The following is a 7833-nucleotide window of genomic DNA, read 5'->3' as shown; positions in this document are numbered from 1 at the left end:
AAAAATATCAAAAAGTACTATTCTATATGAAAATTATAATAATTGTTCCACACTTAAAACTACAACTCTAACTAGTATTTGTAATTTTCACAGATTTGTGCTGCAGCGGATCATTCGGTGTCGTTAGTCGGAATCGCCAATCAACTCGGCGATTCGCCCTTTGGTGTAGTTCATCGCCATCTTGCACCAGGCTTCAGCATCGTCGTGCTCTGGGTCATTGGGCGACATTGTACTGCTTTGCGGAACTTCTCGGCGATGCGCCGATATGAACCTCGAACCCCCTTAAATATTTTTCAATTGATTTCCTGTTTTAATCATTTGAAAATCAGATTTCTTGATTTTTCTTAAAAATTAAGTGGCGACTCTAATCCAGTCCAAAATATATTTTCCAAACAAAATTGTGACTCACCAATATCAAAGAATCTCATGCTCACACTACTTGTTTCAAATGCAAGTTCAAGCTCAACCAAAATGTTCAAATGCCCTCACACAAAGAATGATTCCATATTCACACAATAGTTCACATTTTAAAGCTTCGAAATCAGAGGCAACACTCATACTCACAAAGAAGAACACAATGCATGCTTTCACCTATAGGTTTACCCATATTTACCAATAGAAAATTGTTTCAGCTCACTCAAGATAAAAAAAAAAAAAGGGTCTTTTCAAGGTTTGTAATGGGCTGAGTGCAAAGGTATGGTCATTTAGTGCTCATAAGTCATCCCATTATTCACTTTCCATTGGATTGCTCGGGAACCCCCTTTCTTTTGTATTTTATTCCACAACTTTTTCATTTTTTCTTTTCTTTTCTTTCCCTTCTCTTTTTTTTTGTATGGAGGGGTTCCATTTTTCTCAAAACCATGGGTTAAAGGAGACTTTTCTTGCACTTCTTGACCTGCCTTCTCTTTTCACCACACCCCAACTTAGGCTTTTGGCCTAAGTTGGCTATTCAATCATCCACAAATCAAGAGGATTACGGGTAGTGGATTTAATAAAGGTTATGTTTTCATCAAGTTTCTTCCAAAGAAAGGTAAGGCTCAAGGGGTGTTTAAAGGATGTTCACACACTCACAAGGTAGGCCAGAAAAGAGGTATATGTCAAATTGGGTCACACTCTTTGAAGTTGCCTAAGATCATATCAAGAGATAGCCTTACTTAGTCAATCGGACCAACGGAGAAAATTCTAGGTGTTATTATGCATGGTTCACAGCAAGCTCATCACACAAGGCATCGACACCAAAGTCAAACAAGACTCCACAGTTTTGCTAGTGTGCAATGTTCATCACAAGAGACTAAATTCGATAATTGGCTAGTCACAATGAGATGCAAAGAGTTCACATATTGTCGATTAAAATTCATTTGGCCTCATCGTATCCACACATTCACGTTTGTTCGATTATGAGCACTATTCAAGTCATCGGTATTGATCAGGACCGATACTCAAATTTGCAAAAGAACAGCCATATTCAACACAGAAGGGGTGGCAACAGTTTGCAGTTTTTTTTTTGGAAGGATCAAAAATCATTTTCAATTTAAGATCAAGGAGCCACAAGCTCAAACCTTCCACAAAAGTAATGTAACCACAATTTAACCACAAAGCCCAAATAGATAAACAAAACAAGAGTCATAATCAGCATACAAAGGTGGGCCTCACCCCACCACAAATAAAAAAAATATTTGTCCTCTAATGCAAATAAAGATATCCAAAAGTCAAAATAAATAAAGACAGAGAGGGAGGTAAAGAGGGGATCATGTCTATGCAGTCGCTCCATCTGTCTGGGCATCAGTGCCCTGTGTAGTACTCGAGATATGGGCATCACTGCTCGGAGTCACCTCAGAAGGAACAGCACACGACAATACGATATGATCATTGCAAATGAGTACCAAATTTTTGAAAGTAAACTCGAGGTTTGGAAAACCAACATTTATGCCGATTAAAGTACTTTGAAATGCTAGGCGGCAATGAAATCCAACTCCGAGCACAAATCAACAACCAAAATACTTATGGAATGCAAAAATATTTAAAATACTAACTAGGTGCGAGATTTGGAAGATTAAAAGCAAAGGAAAGTGAAAGAGTTGGAAGTTTAAACCTTTGGCCTGTTAAGAAACCGTCCAGTTCTCACCCATTCTGCGACATTGGTCGTGGTCGCCGATCTAGGATCACGAGTGACCCTAAGCTAACCCTAAGTCTGGCATATATCAAGCATGTTGGAAAATAACTAAGTAAATTGTGTACTATGTGGAAGCTAAAAACAATGGATATCTGAAAATGGGAAAAAACCCAACTAGTCTGAACATATATAAAATAATAGGTGTTTAGTGATAACTGAAACAACCAATACACAACTCAAGCTGAATCTACTACTATGTCTGAAAAGCCTCTAACTAAGTTGAGTTGCTGGGACGTGCCCCAACTAACTCTAACAAAAACTGAAAACTAAAAATAATGACTAAAATGAAAGCATGTATATTGTCCTCGAAGTATGAGGACTCAATATGCTGAAGTCGGAGCGAGAATCGATCTAAGCGTGATCTGGATGTTGAGTACCTAAACCTACATCATGAAAGGATGTAGCGCAGAGTACGTAAGTACTTGGAATGTACTGAGCATGCATGATATAGATATACTAATCTGAACTAGGATATATGAGTTGAACAAGGAAGACTTAGCAATGACATAATCTGAGCAAGAATATAAATACAGAAACGTAATTGAAAAGCTAAGTTGAATGCAATGACCAAGTATTAATCATGAAGATAACATGCTGAACTGTATACTAATATAAATGTTGAAAACCTGATCAATGCAATAAGAGTTTGACTGTGGGAGCTACTATAAACTGACATAAACCACGTGAGCTAAACGTGGAGTCGGATGTATACGCCCCATCGAGTATATAGGCATAACTGTGGCATGATCACTAATACTAATGCCCACTAGAGGTGTAACACCCCGGATCCGAAAGAGGGTAAGACAACAATTTTTAGAAGTTGCAGGTGCCAACTGAAGGCGGCCAACCACGGCCCGTGGATGGGACCAGGGACCGTAGGTGGGGTCCGTGGTTGGTCACCCCAACTTCAGGCAGGAGGTCCAGAACCATGGCCTGACCAATGGACTGTCGATCAGACCACGGTACGTGGTCCAAGGTCCATAGGTCAGACCCCAAAACCCAGCTTTTGACCATGGACGACGGCCGTGCAGGACGGACCGTCGTTCAGTCCACAGTCTGTTGGCAGGGGTTCGTAGGTCAGTGGTTATTTTAAGGGTAGTTGGGTCTTTTTCTAATTATTGTATCCCTATACTACACCATTTTACCCTTCACTAAGACCCCTATATAAGTGATTCCAACCCCTAAAATTAGTTCATTCGCTTCAATCTCTTCAACACTATACTTCATGATTATCATGAATACTATTCAAGATATCGATATTGAAGACAATCGATCCTCGAATTATCATCAATGAAAACTTAAGAATTTCACGATTCTCAAACCCATGGGGTAGTTGAAAATCTGAGAGAAGGAGGCTAAGAGAGAACAACTAATTGAAACACTATCAAAACAACGTACACATTAAAGGGGAATATCGGCACAAGTGCCCTCACCCCCACCAAAAAGGAAATTACAATGTCCTCAATGCAAAGAAATGATATGAGTAAGTGTAGGTAGAGGAAATCCCTGAACAAATCGAGAATGACATTTGCCGATTCGTTCGGTGGATCACCAAACAACGGCAGTTCACCAACTATGCCTGTACCTTAGGAGAATTTAGCCACCAGTTCAGTGGGTTGTAGCATGATGTCCTAAAATTATTGGGCCAATCGCCAAATTTCCCTGATCATCGCCGAACTTACTAGTGTATCCCCCAATTCGTGCCCCTTATTAGGCGAACTGCATCGGGTTTGCCCAATTATATCAGTGTATCACCAAGTTTGAGATACACTCCACCGAAATGGATAATATATACCTAAAGTTGAGTAACCCATTGGGTGAATTCGTTGGAGCTTTGCTTAACTGTTTTGGCGGATAATCGAATTCCTCTCTAAATCTCCAATTTTTGAACAAGTCCTGCACAATTGAAACCCACATTTTTTAAAACAACTAACGCTTGGGTTGTCTCCCAAGAAGCGCCTAATTTAACATCACTGCACAATGTGGATATGCCTTCAAGCATAATCCAAGTACCCAACCTCAACAACCCGTACGTCACAGCCTTCCCCAAAGTACACCTTCAACCTTTGACCATTGACTTTGAATTTCATCCCCTTTGCATCTTCAATTTAAATTTCTCCATTTCCATACACTTTTGTGATTGTGTACGGACTAGTCAACTTGGACTTAAGCTTTCCTAGGAAGAGTTTTAACCTTGAATTAAAAAGTAAGACTAGCTCCCCCACTCAAAACTCATGAGGAAAAATCTTTGCATCATGCCACTGTCAAAATTTCTCTTTGTAGAGAGTGGATCTTTCATATTCTTGCAACCAAAATTTATCTAGCTCGAGGATTTGATGAACACGATTCTTGGAAGCCATCTTCCAATTCAAATTTATAATTTTCAATGCCCATAACACTTTGTTCTCTAACTCAACCGGAAGATGACAGGCCTTCCCAAATACTAACTTTTATGGGGACATACTAATATGGGACTTGAATATCGTGCAATAGGCCCAAAGTGTGTCATAGAGCTTTCTAGACTAATCGGTATGGTGGACATTTACCCTTTTTGCAATGATTCTTTTTATCTCTCCATTTGACACCTCAACTTGTACGCTAGATTGTGGATGGTACAGAGTTGCCAATTTGTGTCTGACTCCATACTTTGATAAAAGGGCTACAAATTAATGGTTGCAAAAATGTGAACCTCCATCACTAATAATAGCCCTTCGGGTCCAAAACCTAGTGAAAATATTTTTTTTGAGAAACTTTGTGCACCTTCTTGCTTCCTTGTTTGGTAATGTCATAGCTTCCACCCACTTGGAGATGTAGTGAACGACTACACGAATGTATTTATTCCCAAAAGGGTTAGGAAAAGGGCCCATAAAATCAATCCCCCAAATGTCGAATAATTCAATTTCAAGGTTTTCGACAGTGGCAATTTATGTCTCCTAGATATATTCCCTTGTAATTGACATTGAATACAACAATTTCAAAAGGAGTAAGTATCTCTCAACATCGTGGGCCAATAATAGCCACATTGTAAAACCTTATAGGTTGTACGGATACCTCTAGAATGACAACCTATAGGCAAAGCATGACATGTTTCAAGTATTTCATGCACCTCCACTTCGGGTATACAACGCCGAATGATATTATTAGCACACTGCCTAAAGAGGAAAGGTTCATCATGTATATACTTCTTCACATCAAATAGGATTTTACTCATTTGATGGCTACTCAAATCATCAGGTAACAACCCACATACAATGAAGTTTGCAAAATCATCATACCAAAGAATAGAGGGTGTAGAAATTACCATTACCAATTCATCAGGAAAATCATTATCGATATCTTTCTCCTGAACTATTAATTCTTAAAGAAGTAGGACCTATTGAATGAACCTTGCTTTAGCCTCTTTCTTTGCCATTAAGTACCGTAGAGCCGCGTGATCTATGTGCACGATGACTTTGGTGCCTAACAAGTTGGCTCTAAACTTCTCAAACACATATACAACAACCAATAACTCTTGCTCTTTCACAATGTAATTATTTTGAGAAAAATTCAAGGTCTTGCTAGCATAATAGATGGAATGAAAGAACTTATTTTTGTGTTGCCCAAGAACAACTCCTAGTGCCAAGCCACTAGTGTTGCACATCATTTCAAAAGGGAGATTCCAATAGAGTGCTATGATGATAGGGGCCGAGACGAGTTTGTCCTTCAACCTCTTGAAAGCATTCAAACATGCATTAGTGAAAACAAATGTGCTTTCTTTCTCACATAGTAGAATAGAAATCTTAGAGAAGTCTTTAATGAACCGCCTATAAAACCTGGCATGACCAAGGAAGCTTCTTACTCCCTTTACCAAAATTGGGGAGGTAATTTTTCAATTACTTGGATTTTAGCTTGATCAACTTCAATGCCATCTACAGAAATTTTGTGCCCAAGCACAATTCCTTCTTTCACTATGAAGTGACACTTTTCCCAATTGAGAACCCAATTCGAATCTACACACCTTTTAAGCACCATCTGCAAATGCTTCAAGTATTCTTCAAAAGAGTCTCCAATGATCGAAAAATTATCCATGAATTCTTCTATGAAATCCTCCGTTAAAAGGTAGTCGGCATGTTACATAACCCAAAGGGAATTCTCTTGAAGGTAAATGTTCCATAAGGACATGTAAAAGTTATTTTCTCTTGATCCTCCAGTGTAATGAAAATTTTGTTATACCTTGAATACCCATCAAGAAAGTAATACCACCCCTTGCCTGCAAGCCTATCAAGCATTTGATTGATAAATGGCATGGAGAAATGATCATTTTCGGTTCATGAATTAAGCTTTCAATAATCCATAAACACGCCACCCGATCACGGGTCTAGTGGAGACAAGCCCAATTTTTTCATTTGGAACTACTGTGATACCACCCTTTTTAGGAACACATTGGACCAGACTCATCCATTGGTTGTCAGAAATAGGAAAAATGACTCCCACGTCTAACCATTTAATAATCTCCTATTTCACTACTTCTTGCATTGAGGGGTTTAATCATCATTGATGCTCAATGCTTAGTTTGCAATATTCAGCCAAATCAATTTTGCAGGTGCATACACCCGGTGAAACTCCAACGATGTCGGCAATCGACCACCCCAATGCTCTAATGTGCCTCTTCAAAACCACAATTAACAACTCTACTTTCCATTTTTCAAGATCACTTTAAATAATCACCGGGAGTGTGTTGTTAGTTCCTAAGAAGACATATTTGAGATGCGATGGGAGTTCCTTCAATTCTAATTTTAGTGGCTCAATAATAAATGGCTTGGTCGCTGGTGCATCTTAACTAGACAAATCAAGATCAAGTTTCATTTGAAATGAATTGTGGAATCCTACACAAGAGCAGCCACAACTTCATCATAGTCGCCAATTTCGACTTGATCATAGTTAAGTAGCACTTGAGCAAATGAATCCACACGATAAGGTGCTTCTCCAATACTTGCCACAGATTCATCAATCTGATCCAAGTGAGATACAACATGCATATCACTTGGATATTTCATGGATTTATGAGTATTGAAGCTAACTACTTCATCAATAGCTCAAAACTTCAACTCACCATCTTCCATATCAACATAAGCTTTTCCCATGGGGAAGAATGGTCTACCAAGAATAACCGGCATATCAATATCAATCTCACAATCAAGTACAAAATCAGCGGGGAACACAAATTTGTCAATCTTCGCTAGCACATCATAGATCACGCCAATCAGACTCTTTATTGAACGATCAGCCATTAAGAGCCTCATATTTGTTGGTTTTGGTTCCTAAAGCCCAAGCTTATTCAATATCATAAATGGAATCAAATTTATGCTTGCACCAAGATCACACAAGGCTTTTACAAAAGTGCACGCACCAATAGTGCATGGAATAGTGAAAGCTCTAAGATCATCTTTCTTGAGGATTGCAATTTTTGTCATTGTTGCACCACATGTTTGCGGCATTTCAATTATTTCACAATCTATCACCCTATTCTTTGTCACCAATTCTTTCATATATTTGGTATAACCCATAATTTTGATCAAGGCATCCACCAATGGGATATTCACTTTCAAATCTTTCACTATTTCCATGAACTTTTGGAATTTTGCATTGCTATTTTTCTTCGTTAATCTTTGAGGGGAGGG

This window comes from Solanum tuberosum, unplaced genomic scaffold, assembly GCF_000226075.1.
Source record: "Solanum tuberosum cultivar DM 1-3 516 R44 unplaced genomic scaffold, SolTub_3.0 scf00038, whole genome shotgun sequence".
In the NCBI taxonomy this organism is placed as follows: Eukaryota; Viridiplantae; Streptophyta; class Magnoliopsida; order Solanales; family Solanaceae; genus Solanum; species Solanum tuberosum.
The sequence above is the reverse complement of the archived record's forward strand: the minus strand, read 5'-3'. Positions refer to the sequence as shown.